At 37.6% G+C, this 15,045-nt stretch overlaps 1 protein-coding gene across 2 annotated transcripts in view; it reads right to left on the bottom strand.

The window, feature by feature from the left end:
• grm3 (glutamate receptor, metabotropic 3) overlaps positions 1-14,797 on the bottom strand; it is a 46,818-nt gene extending 32,021 nt beyond the window's left edge. The window contains exon 1 of one of the 2 annotated variants that reach the window (XM_016243233.1): positions 14,676-14,797. The gene's annotated coding sequence lies outside the window, so the exon portion shown is untranslated. Of the gene's footprint in view, positions 1-5,673; positions 5,729-14,675 lie in introns of those variants that run through there. The other variant, XM_016243250.1, reaches the window with a different exon arrangement.
• Between the last annotated feature and the right edge of the window lie 248 nt (positions 14,798-15,045).

The following is a 15,045-nucleotide window of genomic DNA, read 5'->3' as shown; positions in this document are numbered from 1 at the left end:
TGTATTTGAATTTTAAAGATGTGGCGCGACGCTGCACTTCTCGTCCGGTGTGCGACCGTCTGAAACGCTGGTTTTTTTCACCTCCGTGCCCAAACGTCTTTGTTTGGGCTTCCGAGAGCGGATGATGTCAGGAAACAGTGGTTGCAATTTATTTTTTAACTCTGTTCCTGAGCATTATAACGCCAATTTGCTATTGTGTGCTGCGCATTTTACTGAGGACAGCTTCCACAACACGAGGGAGTACAGTGTAAAAGCCAAAAGCTTTTGTTGAAAGACAGAGCAAGGGGCGTTGCAGTACTGAAACACTGTCTAAGCTGTTCACCAATCACAACACAATGGGACAGCTAACCAATCACAACACATTTTGTTTTTTCGGAAGGCGGACCTTCATCAAAGCCGGAACTAATCGAGCCATCAAGCCATTGGTGCCAGGATGGGGAGAAAGGTAGTTTAATAATGTAAATTATGGGAAAATTATGCGTTTTTCTAACCACCAAGCATAAGAGCATGTTCTAGTACACCCCCAAAACAAAATCAAGACTTTGTAAAAGAGCATAATAGGACCCCTTTAAAGAATAGCAGAGTCCACACAACAGCTATAACGATAAATATTTATCTTATCTTTATAGTTATCGTTCTTGGTGTGAACGGGGCTTAAGTTCCGATAAATCCATTCAGCTGTGTGGAAAAGTCATACATTTATTAAGTTTGAGTCTGTGTTAAAGCACTAAATGCAACTGTGCACGATGAAGGTTTTTGCACTGAAATGTGCAACAGCGATGCAACGGTTTGCAAATTTGCCTGAGAAAATCATGTCTGTGGAGAATATGAGAAACTACTGTAAAGCTAAATCCATTATGCCCTGTTATGTAACATCTTTTCCTTTCCCTTCCTCAAATGAGCATTAATGTTTCTTCCTTGTTAGTACGGAGTTGATTTCCCCCTTGTTAATGGCGCTCAGATGACAGAAGTATGAAATACTAATTAAATCCTGAACCTACGACTTTTAGAAAACGCTACAAATTTAGCCGCCTGATAAATAGCTTCTCAGAGAGCTAAGCGAAAGGCACTAATTGTTAAATCTGATGCCGGGTATGTGCATCTCTCCATTTGTGCTGAAATTGTGCAAAAGGCAGCCTTGATATCTAAACCTGGTTTTTGATCTCAGGGCTTGGGAAAAAACGTCCCTAATCTGATTTCCTCTTCCACTTTTCCTTGCAGAAGGGTGGGCGAGCGCAGGCGGTGGCGGCGGCGATGGGGGGCGGATTTATGAGGTGTGCAAGATGGCTTGCCGGGTTTCCACGGCTCTGGCAGCTACACAAAGGCTCACAGCCTGGCCCGGAGATGGCTCCAAGGCTGGATAACACTCAAGCGCAGTGATGCTATCTCCACCGTGCAATGCAACACAAAGCTCAACACGCAGGCCTCTGGCAGCATCGCACTAACGGCAGCTTTCCTCATTATCTTCTTCCGTGATTCAGTCTGCCAGCCCAAAAAGCAACAATGGTGCTCTCGCTGAGCAAAAGATATGCGGCCGCCGCTGGTTTAAAGTGCCTCCACTTGCTCGCGCTCTTCCTCTCTCTCCTGAGAGGTCAGCGGGAGATCTGGAGGGCCGGAGGAGAGGGGAGGGAGAGCGCTTTCTGCTTTGATGACAGACTCTTGGACTCTTCAGAAGTGGACTGGTGTTGTTTTAGCACACTGAGTCTCTGTGGCCACACTGGGTGAGAGGACCACCGGTTTAAACTGCCTCCACTTGCTCGCGCTCTTCCTCTCTCTCCTGAGAGGTCAGCGGGAGATCTGGAGGGCCGGAGGAGAGGGGAGGGAGAGCGCTTTCTGCTTTGATAACAGACTCTTGGACTCTTCAGAAGTGGACTGGTGTTGTTTTAGCACACTGAGTCTCTGTGGCCACACTGGGTGAGAGGAAATTCATGCCCACTTCCCCCTCACACCCTGACGCTGAGCATAACTGAGTGAGAATGCGAGGAGAACGCATGAGCGGCCCTGTCAGACATCATCCACTAGCTGAAATGTGCTGAACTGCATGAACAGGGTTGCACTTCGAATTTATGAATTCAAATTCGACAATGCTCTTCATCCGTAAAAACTATGAAATTAGTTTTGCTTGCTTCAAGGGCCACAAAGAATATAGTGAGTTGTTGCAAAATGTTTTAAAGAAGAATTCTTTTGTCATGGTGCAATTATTTGGAAATAGCCTTTATTAGAGAGAGTCTGGATCCTCCTGGGACAGAATACTTTCTATTAAATTGCATACTTGTGCTTTTACAAGAGTACACAAATAATAGTAGGGGTTCAACAGTAAGGATGGCCCGGGGCCAGTGTGAGAGCGTTTCAGACCAGTTGACAGAACTGTCACTTGCAAGTGCTGCATTGTCACTGCTTTTCATGTTTGTTGATCATGTGCATGTTTTTATGCCTTTCAGATTTTAACATTAGTTTTTTTCTGTGATGTATTATATGCAAATTAAATATGTCACCAAGGTAACATAATGTAGCTGGCTTACACAGATGAGACTTTGCTGAAATTGTGAATATGATTTATGGGACTATAGTGCAAGCATCAGTTAGAATGGGCTGAAAGTGATAAAGTATGGTAAGCCAATTATTATATTTTTGTAACTTTTTTGTTTTTACAATATTTTTTTTGTTTTTATATTTTGTGTGTATAGATAGCTAAATAGAACTGATAGATCTCAATTACTTTCTTTCTCATTTGTTTCTGAATTTCTTTGGATCTCTGCATGATGTCTAGCTTTTGAGGATCTTTTGGTCTACTTCACTTTGTCATGCAGGTCCTATTTAAGAGATTTCTTGATTGCGAAAAGGTGTGGCAGTAATCAGGCCTGGGTGTGGCTAGAGAAATTGAACTCAGGTTTTAACAGGGGGGCAAACACTTCTTCACACAGGGCCATGTAGATTTGGATTTTGTTTTCCCTTAATAATAAAAACCTTCATTTAAAAACTGCATGTTGTGTTTACTTGCATTATCTTTGTGTAATATTTAAATTTGTTTGATGATCTGAAACATTAAAGTGTGACAAACATGCAAAAAAATAAGAAATCAGGAAGGGGGCCAACACTTTTTCACACCACTGTATATGGCCAGGTCAGATCAGTAATACAGAATTGTACCATCCCTGCCAATATTTTTTCTAGAAAAAAAGATAACTTATAGGGCATGCATTATTGTATGTCATCAAATCTGAATTACTGGCCTGACCTGGCCATACAAGGAAAAATATCCTAATTTTTGAGGCCTAGAATGTCAATATCACCAAATTTCAAATAAACTGAGAAGACTACCCCATTTCTAGTATAAAATATTTTACACATTCACTAAAGCATGTAGTGCACGCAAAACCATTTTACTGCAGCAAAATGAGAGCTTGTGATTGGCCGAGACATTTTACATCATCCAATCATCCGTCAGAACTTGCATTTGCAAAGTTGTAATGTGGACTAGAGCCTTTGATGACTCGTCCTCTTTGTGAGTAACTCCTCTGATGATGAAACGCACCAAAAGAGGCGCCGGAGAGTCTTAACCAGCATGCCAATCGATTCATCTGCCAATCAGCAAAGCAGATCAAGGGAGGACATTACCACAGTGCACTACATTAAGCTAGCGCGTGGTTTTAGAAATGGAGTCGAAGACAAATTATGCATGGAGGACGTATCACTCACTGGTGCGTCTGATACTAGATACAGCTCATTAAGAACCTCTGTTGTCATCTAAATAAAGTCACTGTGTGTTGATGTGGTTAGGCCATGTAGAATCCGTCTGTTAGGTCTGGGGCTTTTAGAAAGGATCTGAACTGACTTGTCACTGTTATGGCAGACCCTTGACTTCAGGCTCACCTTTGACCTTTAATGAGGTGAGTCGGCTCAGTTCTGCTTTGAATTCTGGTGATACTAACATTCTAGAATTCAAAAATAAAGATTTTCTGATTCTGATTTTATTTTTATACCTGTTTCATCATTCTCCAGGCAAATTGTATAATTCTGAACAGTAAACGGTATAGGTTGAGTTACACACAGAGGTTGAATAATTAAGGTTGGGTTCAAATAGAGTTTATTTCTGAAGTATGTGTCTGTGTTCTGTGTCTTTGCTTGTATGTTATGAGAGTGTCTGTAGGAAGGTTTTCACACTATTGATGCGATTCTTTAAGAAGGACTAAAAGATCCACTTGAGCTCTTCATAGAGGGGGTGGTGCTTGAAACCTGGCACTACAACACACACACACACACACACACACACACACACACACAGGCTTGTTTTTATGGTTTATGGGGACTCTCCATAGGCGTAATGGTTTTTATATTGTACAAACCGTATATTCTATTGCCCTACACCAATCCTACCCCTAATCCTACCCCTCACAGGAAACTTTCTGCATTTTTAGATTTTCAAAAAAAGTCATTCTGAATTATTTATAAGCCTTTTGAATTACGGGGACACTGAAAATGTCCTCATAAATCACCTTCTCATTGTAATACCTATGTCATACCCATGTTATTATACAAATTTGTATAATATTCCTTCCACTAAAGGAAGTAGCTAGTCAGAGCCAGAGAGCTCTTCATTTGTTTCCCATGCTTTAACACAATCTCTGTTGTAGTTCAGATGTTTGTACCTTAATGGTTCTGGCCTTCGTATTAAAAGACAGTAGGTTTAATCTCAGATCACTTGAAGAAGCTAGCACTAAAGGAGTCTTAGAGTTAAGGGTTTGTTTCAAATCCCTAACTGTAAGTATGATTAATAGTAATCTAATAGTAATCTAATAGCTAATAGTAATGCTTGCTTTAACAAATTACACCTCATACACTGTAAATCATCCTGCATTGTTCATGCTATGTATGGAGACAAATGCATACCTGTCAACCCTCCAGTTTTTCCCGGAATTTTACATTTTTTACTGTATTTCTCCCATATTTTTAATCTTTCTATTTAAAAAAAATCCCACTGGGCCTTTGATATGTTTGCTACATTCGCCTCAGTTAAAATTCATTATATGAATAATCACGTCAACATATTCCAAGGTTTTCCAAGTTGCCATATCTTGTATGAAATGCATCCTTCTCACACAATACGGAATTTTACATTTTTTACTGTATTTCTCCCATATTTTTAATCTTTCTATTTAAAAAAATCCCACTGGGCCTTTGATATGTTTGCTACATTCGCCTCAGTTAAAATTCATTATATGAATAATCACGTCAACATATTCCAAGGTTTTCCAAGTTGCCATATCTTGTATGAAATGCATCCTTCTCACACAATTGACACATCATACAAATTTCAACCCATCATCTGAAAGCTGCAAAAAAAAAAATCTAAATATTGAGAAAATCGCCATTAAAGTTGTCCAAATGAAGTTCTTAGCAATGCATATTACTAATCAAAAATTAAGTTTTGATACATTTACAGTAGGGAATTTACAAAATATCTTTATGGAGCATGAACTTTACTTAATATCCTAATGATTTTTGGCATTAAAGAAAAATTAATAGTTTTGACCCATACAATATATTGTTGGCTATTGCTACAAATATACCCGTGCAACTTATGACTGGTTTTGTGGTCCAGGGCCACATTTGTGACCTCATCTTGGCAACCTACAACCTAGTGGCGCTGTTGATATGTGCACAGTAGCCTACTGTAAGTAGCGCGGGAAGGAAACAAGCACCACAGAATGGGGTGGGAAGACTCAGGTGGTTCTCTGGCAAAAAAAACTAACAAAAAAACATGTAAATTTAACAACAACTGGACAGAAGCCATATCGACAATGCACATACCTTTTGCAAAGTGTGTCGTACTGATTTTAATATCAGACATGGTGGAAAAATGACATTACAGCACATTAAATCACAATGGCACAATACCCAAATGTTGACAGGTAGCCTATGTTCAAATGATATCTCAAATTGTGTGCAGTGGCGCTGTTGATATGTGCACAGTAGCCTACTGTAAGTAGCGCGGGAAGGAAACAAGCACCACAGAATGAGGTGGGAAGACTCAGGTGGTTCTCTGGCAAAAAAAACTAACAAAAAACATGTAAATTTAACAACAACTGGACAGAAGCCATATCGACAATGCACATACCTTTTGCAAAGTGTGTCGTACTGATTTTAATATCAGACATGGTGGAAAAATGACATTACAGCACATTAAATCACAATGGCACAATACCCAAATGTTGACAGGTAGCCTATGTTCAAATGATATCTCAAATTGTGTGGCATGGTGTTGGTTGGTATTACTTTTCTAGGTGGACATAGGCTACATAAACTTTCACCTAGTAGACATTGAAACAGGTGAAAATATCCCATAGACTGAAGAAAGGGTGGGGGGATTCTTACTCTGTAATTTTGTCCTTTTTTATAACACAAATATCGATATTAAAGTTAATCTTATGCTTAAAACAAGAAAGAAAAAATCTGCAATGGGATATTGTACTTGCTACATTGAAGTTTTTATTTTTATATATCACACAACAACACACCAGCACCTAGGGCCGGGTTGAAAATATCATTTCCCGATTTGAATCGTTTTTCATTTTAATGAAGCGACAAATATTCTCAAATCCCAATTTGCAGCCGATGCGGGAAAGCTTCACAAAATATGAGCGTGTTTCTGTCCAATAATTGCACTAAGCTTTGTACTTTGTAACTTTTGATATGAAACAAAGTCTCCGCTTTTATTTCTGTTAATTTTACCACGAAATTCAAAAGATAAAAGACATTTTGGCGCTCGTTACTGTGACGTGACAGAACGCTGTAGTCGCCTCGGTTAGTTTAAATGGCAGCGCGAGTGCACGTGAACAGATCATCCCCTCCGCTTTACGTTACAGCATGAAATAAATATGACATCAGAAGGTATGTTGAGTGACACAGTACAACTTACTGAACTTTATCTTAATTCATGTTATCACGTTTAGACGTCAATAAAACAATCTGTGGACAACATCACTGAACGCTACATTTACCTCAGTAGCCATTCAATGCAACTTAGCTCGTAAGTTAGCCAGCTAGAAAAAAATTACTTAATCTTAGAGAGTAACATTTTGGTAAATATACATACTTTATTAGATTATATTATATTTACATTATATTTTTTAACCTGTTGAAGTAATATATATGTCATTAGTTTTTATGATAGCCACTATTTAAAAGTTTATATAATGAATTGGAGGAAAACGTAGGCCTATATATCATTAGAAAGTGGATATTAATACTGCCGTATGTGTACATTTAAATGTAACTTCATTTGAGTGCTGTTTATTAAAATAAAATATGTTTGATATTGATATCAATAGAATATTGATAAATAGCAACTGAATGTAATATATTTTGGGTTAATTTTAACCTTTAATATTATAGTAATGCATCAAGTGAGAAGGTTCCCAGTTTGCAGCATTAGTTGAGAGAATATTTTTACTTAAGAAAAATGGACAAGTACATAAACTATTTCCAAAAGGACCAATATTGAAACAAGATCAGTATCAAATCGAATTGAGAGCTTGAAGTTGTGCAATCTGCAACCACATAGCAAACCCACTTTTGACACACAGTATTGAATGCACTATATGTTGCTGAATTCTTTTGTTAGATGCATCTGAAGACTGTTCGACGATAATAAATGTGTTGCAGATTAGAAAAAGACCTTTCAGCAACAATAGTGGAGGGACACAATTAAATATTAAAAATGCTTCTGTAACAGCTGTAAGGCCACTGATCCATAAACACGACACCGAGGTATAGCCGGGAAAACTCCAAACGCAGCAAATCCAGAAAGCTGAGCGTGAGGACGAGTCCTGCAAGACAGAGTGACCTACAGCATGTTTTATTAGGACTTTTGTATGACTCGAAAGCAAGCCGCATTTCCTGAGATATGAAATGGAGTTGAGTGAGTTTGCCATTAATCGCATTCTATGGATTAAGATATTCAGAGAAGCCGAAGAGAGCAGAGAGATAAAGTGTATGTCAGGATGCTGTGACTCAGTGGGGAAGTGGCCCTGCAGTGGTGACTTAGAGAAGCGCTGTCAGGAGCCATAGACTGAAGCTGATAAAACACATCATTTATTTAGACACACACACACACACACACACACAATAGATAAATCTTCTGACACAATCAGTAGTAGACTCCTAAAGACAAAATAGTTTGTTTCATTTTGGGCTACATGCCCAAACTTTTCGAGTCAAACTGTGATCCCTCCTGCCAAGCCGTCGCTGTCAGTAATTACTATCATTAGAAAGTCTTCATTCCAGTCTAGAAGAGATGTACGTTATGCTATGTTTAACATCTCAGTCGTTTCAGATGTAGTCTGCTTCAGTCATTCAGCATGCGCTGAAGGGGAACTTTAAGGCAGATACCGAATCCCCTGTTCATTGCTACCCCAAAACTGAACTATATGCTGTATATACAAAGGTTTTCCTAGTAAATAAGTTAACAAGACCTACTGGGTGAACCTAACGGAATCAGATTTCATGCCAAAAAAGAAAGGGCTGAATGAAGCCTGTTAGTACCATTAAGGATTTTTGCTTCATGGCCGTAACCTTTCCCAAATTTAATACAGTATTTTACAATCATTTTTTACATAGCCTATACAATTTAAAATCTGCTTAAATAAATGCAGTGTAACAAAATTCTAAATTCTAAATAATTTTATTGTTTTTAACTGTAATACTTTAAAACCAGACATATTTATTTATTTAGAAACTGATATCTCTTTTTGTGTTTTCACAGAAGAAAAACCATACAGGTTGGTGAGGGTGAGTAAATAATCACAACATTTTTATAATTTTTATTTTGGGTGAAATGTATGTTTTTTTATTATTGTTTTTTTTTTTGTGGGGAAATGATCTAGATATGTTTTTGACAGGATTTACCCTATCATGAATACATTTTAATTTATTTATCTATTTATTTTGGCATAGGACAATTACATTATTTGCAACTCAAGATGCCCACATAAGTGCCACAGTGCAACATATCAGACCAGGTGTCATGTGAGTATATTTATGAATTCCAGAACTTGATGTAGAATCCATATAACATATATCATGAGTTGACTATGACACAGAACTGCGTGTAACGTTTGACCATGCTTCCTTTTGTTTGAACCTTTTTGAAATTGATCTTATGACCTTTTTGTTAATGCTTTTTTATGCCACTTTAGCAGAAAGGGTTCTGATATTATTTATCAAAGAACCTTGATCTGGTGCTATGTATGTAGAACCATTTTTTTAAAAGAATAGTTTAACCAAAAATTTTTTTTTTTAATCATGCTGATGTTGCTCCAAGCTCATGACAATGAACATGGAAGAAGAAATTTTTAAATATTGTACATATAATTCTTTGCCATTAATGGACATACAGCTAGTCATTAAATTGAACTTGGGAGCTGGATCAGTTTGATTTGTGGATGAATCAGTCATTTCGGGTTTGTAAACTGGTTCATTAAAAAAAATCTGACTCAAAAGAATGAATCGCAAAGTAGAACTACAGAAGGGTGAATGTCAAGATTTTCATTTTTTTTTAATCATGCTGATGTTGCTCCAAGCTCATGACAATGAACATGGAAGAAGAAATTTTTAAATATTGTACATATAATTCTTTGCCGTTAATGGACATACAGCTAGTCATTAAATTGAACTTGGGAGCTGGATCAGTTTGATTTGTGGATGAATCAGTCATTTCGGGTTTGTAAACTGGTTCATTAAAAAAAATCGGACTCAAAAGAATGAATCGCAAAGTAGAACTACAGAAGGGTGAATGTCAAGATTTTCATTAAAGCTGCAGTCCTTAACTTTTTTTGGTTAAAAATGATCTGAAATCAATATTTGAGCAGGTACATGACCAGCCAGTGTTCAAAACTATCGCCTTACTTTAGCCCGATTCACAACGGTTAGCTTATAATAATGTTTTCTAATTTAAGTGGTATGGGTAGGTTTTCGCGGGAAATTCGAGCATGCTGCCGTGTCATTACGTCACGTCTGTAAACATAAAGAAGTTGTCCCGACTACTAGCCTATCTCATGAGAGGATCCTGCGGGTGGCGGATCGTTTATAGCCTTTTCTCACAGCAGCTGGAATAATTACATTTATCATTTTGATGGCGGATTGTAATCCAGAAAGGATTATGTGTTTATGAAACACATGTGAATGAAATTAAATTATATTGCAGTTTTAAATGGGCTTCTGATTACAGATAGCCTGGGATTACAGAAGATTTGTATTTTTAAGACAACCAGTTTGAAGGGAGCATAATTTGCTTTTTGGGTTAAAATAATTTCTTATAATTTGAAATTTCTTTAAATAATTTGAGAATAAAATATAACAATAATAATAATTTGCACGGTTTCATGTGATATGAGCTAACCGATCTTTAGATTAAATCACCATTGGTAGCGCGATTTATTGTAATGCTTTTTTCTTCAGTTGGTCAGAACAAACGTGGCAGACTTGTTACTTTTTCAGTATACAATATCCAGTGAAAATTCTTATTTGGGTCATATTCCAAGACGTAGGCTAGAATCTGTGATTGCGAAGTACAGTAAATATCCACACTGGTGCGGTGACTGACTGCCACACATACTCTTCAGAACATTAGATTCATCCACGCTGGAGCCGTGCCGACTCACAACCCACACAAGCTAGATAATTCCGCACACTGCTGCAATTCCAGGTTTTCAAACAGAGATGGCGACAAAGAGGCAAAATTTACGGACTGCGGCTTTAATAATTACAATAATAAAGAAGTCATATGGGCCACTTTAATGATACTTTTACCATTTTATTTGTCATTTTGACAGCCCCAGTCCGCATTCACTGACATTACATTTAAAAGAGTGGCCAGCATATTCTTCAAAAATATACCCTCTGTGTTTTACAGAAGAAAGAAAGTCATGCAGGTTTGGTACAACATGAGAGTGAGTGAATTATGACAGAATTTTGGGTGAACTCTTCCTTTAAGAGTTTAACTAATCTGACCTAGAGGAAGAATGAAATGTTCTCACACGAAAGGTTGTTACCTTCTTCATTGTATTGCTCTTGTATCTGTTTTTCCACCAAAATAATCTGTGGCTGAATTTAAACCTAAACCTAATTGACATAATTGACGCCCCCTACTGTTGGGCTGCACTAGGAAAAAACATTCTGTACTTGTATAGTTTTATCATAATAATGTGTTAGCATCTGGTTTGCGATTCAGTTTGCTTTGTAAATGTGAGATTGTAGAGCTCTGTAGAGTGTAGAAGTGCTCTGCAGCAACAACGCTGCTCCTCCAAAACAGAAAAAAAAACTACAAAGCTGTTCTTTTTGCTCAGAAAGGATTTACTTGGCAGCGAGTGGGACTGCCAGACTGCTGAAATCTCTGCATATCACTTTCTCTTTCTCTCTGCATGCACACAGACAGACACACACAAATATCTCTTTATTGATTTGATGCATGACTTATGCAACAGAATTGCTGTTTTGAAGGAGTCTGAAGAGGCTAGCCTACTTTATAAAATCACTTTCAGTGGGAATGCCACACTCTGGCAGCCACCGCGTGATGCATTTTTTACGTGCTCATTCTTCTCATCATGATCGAACGCTACTCTTTTACTCTTACACAATGATGCCTTTCAATGCAAATGTCATATTTTAGCAAGCCGAGAAGAGGGGAACACTTTGGAAGTGCGTGTTTACATGCAAATGCAGCCGTGCAGCATACCTGTGCTGCGTATGTAAGAATATTACAGCGCATTGATGGCATCTTTAGTGTCCAGCTCCATACTCTTTCCATATTAATGAATATAAAGGCAAGGCTTTTGAATGGGGCCTTGGAGTCTCTTACTAAAGCAGAATTTCTAACAGAGCTCTGCACCCATGGGCTTCGTCGCAGGGAAAAACGCAGTCTAACAAAGGTAGACTTCCTAAGCGAAGAGAGAACACATGCGTAGGAGGAAGAAAAATAAGCACTCAGGATGCTTTAACGCTTATGGAGATAAACAGCATTCGCATCACTGAGTTCACAAATACTTCAGCTGTGTTCACAGTGGTTTACATGCCTGCCGTTTTTGGGTTGGACTTTTTTTTTTAAATACATGTGTATGGTGACAAGGTCCAGAATGCAAAAAATCCATTGCTGCTTTACGGTTATTCTATGTAATCAAGAAGAAGTGATTTCTAATGTGTTTGTAAGAGATCTCAGTCTCATTTAACGCTCATCTGACTGATGGATAGCCAGCATATGTGCAAGTCTAGTTATAGCGCGCTGGGCTGTGGAAGAACTTATTTACATGCGCTGAGCGGACCACACTGCTGAAAGGCTAATTATTACTGCACAGCACTTTACTGCATCATATTCAGTAAATGTAGCGCCGTCCGGTCTTATACAAGGCCATTCTGCATCTTACTAATTCAAACTCCCACACAAGCACACGTGTGTACAAAACGGCCCATTGCACAAACATGCATGCTGATGGAGAGAAGCACGCTTGTGCACACATGCATAAAATCTTGCAAATCCCAGCAGACAGTTTGAATAACAACTTTGACGCATGCTAATTAGCAAATGCTATTGTGTGCATGAACGTGCAGTTTTAGTTGAAGCTGTAAATTTCATGCACATATGCATGGTTATAGAATGCATACACTGTGAGCTTTAAACACAACACACCCTCAGGCATTTCAACAGGGCGGTCTGGTGTATTCAATGCCAACTCCTCCAGTCCAATGACAATGATTTCTTTAGCGCACCCACATTCACCCACAATCCACACATCATCGACTGATTTTCAGACAGCATTTTAAAACAAAATATGTTGCAAATATTATGTTGGAAACTCTTTGGTGACTGTGAAAAGTTGTGAACATACAGTGTATATATATATATATATATATATATATATATATATATACACACACACACACACACACATATAGGATTAGTTAATTCAATTATTATAATTTGATGAATATGTCAATCTATGAAAAATGAAGTATAATTTTATGCATTATATTTATAATGATAAACTATTAGATTTTGATGCATTTTATATATATTCCATACATTTAATGTGTGATTTGTATATTTGTATCTAGGAGAATACTAAAAAATACTAAAAAGTATTAAAATAAAAAACAAACTAACAACAACAACAAAAAACAAACAAATATATTTTCTTTTAAAAAAAGGCATAATATATTCATGATGTATTCTACATATGATGTGTATTCTACATCAATATCTATATTTATTTATCTATCTATCTATATATTTATCTATCTATCTATCTATCTATCTATATATATATATATATATATATATATACAGTAGTAGTTTTTATTATGCATGCATATATATATATATACACACACACACATTAACAGTTTTTATTATTCTTCTATAAACATATATGCAAAACATGTGCGCATCATTACATTTATAGACCTTTAATGACGCACACTCTCCAGTGCAACCCTGGACAACACAGACATTCTTTGCCTTTATCATTGGCTGAGTTCTTCACATGTGTGTACTTTATTCTGTAGTGTTCTCCAGCTTAACTACTTGTGCTAATTATCATTCCAAACGAGTTAAAGCCACACCTCTGTTGCGTGCAGAATATCAGAACATCATCAGGCTTTACAACCTCACATCTCACTATAACATTCATTGCTCCAACCCAACGCAACAGAGATATTAAAATTCAGCGCAGACCCCCGACGCAATAAATTATGAATCATCCTCGTCTTTTCTCTGGTTATCTTACAGATCCAGGTGAAGCCTAAAACAGAGCTGCCACACCGTTGCTGAAACGGACTGTAAGGATGCAAAACAAGACTAATTACAAGTGAGTCTATTATTATTATATTGTTTATTATCCAAAGTGACTTAAATGTATGAGAATGAGAGCAGTCCTCCTGGAGATACCAGAGATTATGTTTCTTGATCAAAGACAGAATGATTCATGTTCAAACAAACTCTTAAGCTAAGAAAACCCTTACAATGAATGGGGTTTAACTGGGCGCAGATATTTAACCACTAGGCAACACTACCACTTTTTCCAGATTTCCTAAACAAGCACATGTAAATCAATATTTTTGTCAAAATAAATGCAAGACCCAGAGGCCATACAAAACTTCTGGACATTCCCAGTGAGTTCTGAAACACTGTTTACTTGTGTTTTTTCCTTGTAGTGTTTTCTCGATCGATTCACACAAAACATACAGAACATTTTATGGGTAAGATGTATGCATAAGATATATAAAAACATTTTACCCAGTGAGTTTTGATTCACTTTGGAATTCAAAGTGGTTAAAGACTTTTACACGTTGCATCTGTGTAAACTAAAACGCATCTCTTACAGACATGATGAGCTTAGAAGCATGCAAAGTTTTCTCATGCAATCCTGGTGTCTTTTTAAACATTTTAGACCCCATATACAAGTTTAAAACATTTGTGAATAGTGTTTTGCCTTCATTTTTATGCATTACCATATACTCATAAATGAACAATGTCACATCAGCCCTGATTTATGAAGCTCAACTCTGCACTTTGGCTTATCTACAGCATCATTTCTCTTTGCGTTCATTCCCATTCCATTTCTCCAGTGTTATAAAACAGCAGCAAAGCTTATTTAGTATTCTGTGTGAAAAAAATGCATTACCTCTGTTAAACATTCCTTTTGTCGGCAGGCTTGCATTTTTCCTCTTCTTTGCCGTATTTCAAACTGTTCCTTAACTCCGTTTGTGTGGGTCCGCACGCGGGGAGCGCAGCAGAGAGGCTGACAACACTGCCCTCACTCATCAGAGAGCGAGCGAGCGAGAGCTAGAGAGAGATGGAGGGAGAGGGAGAGAGAAATAGTGCCGTTGCTGTAGTAGAAAACACACACGTCTGGCGTTTGGGATGCTGCCTCGCCTCAGGATGCTTCTGTCTCCTAGCAACAACAATCGATCTGGAGAGGATGCGTTTTTTATTGGCCAAAGAGAGAAAACTCACCTTTAAACAATTAAAACGAGTTGCACGCTCAAACAGAT

Source organism: Sinocyclocheilus grahami, unplaced genomic scaffold (assembly GCF_001515645.1).
Source record: "Sinocyclocheilus grahami isolate Dianchi unplaced genomic scaffold, SAMN03320097.WGS_v1.1 scaffold22.1, whole genome shotgun sequence".
NCBI classification, from domain to species: Eukaryota; Metazoa; Chordata; class Actinopteri; order Cypriniformes; family Cyprinidae; genus Sinocyclocheilus; species Sinocyclocheilus grahami.
Note: the sequence above shows the minus strand (reverse complement) of the source record. Positions and strands in the feature narration are given on the sequence as shown.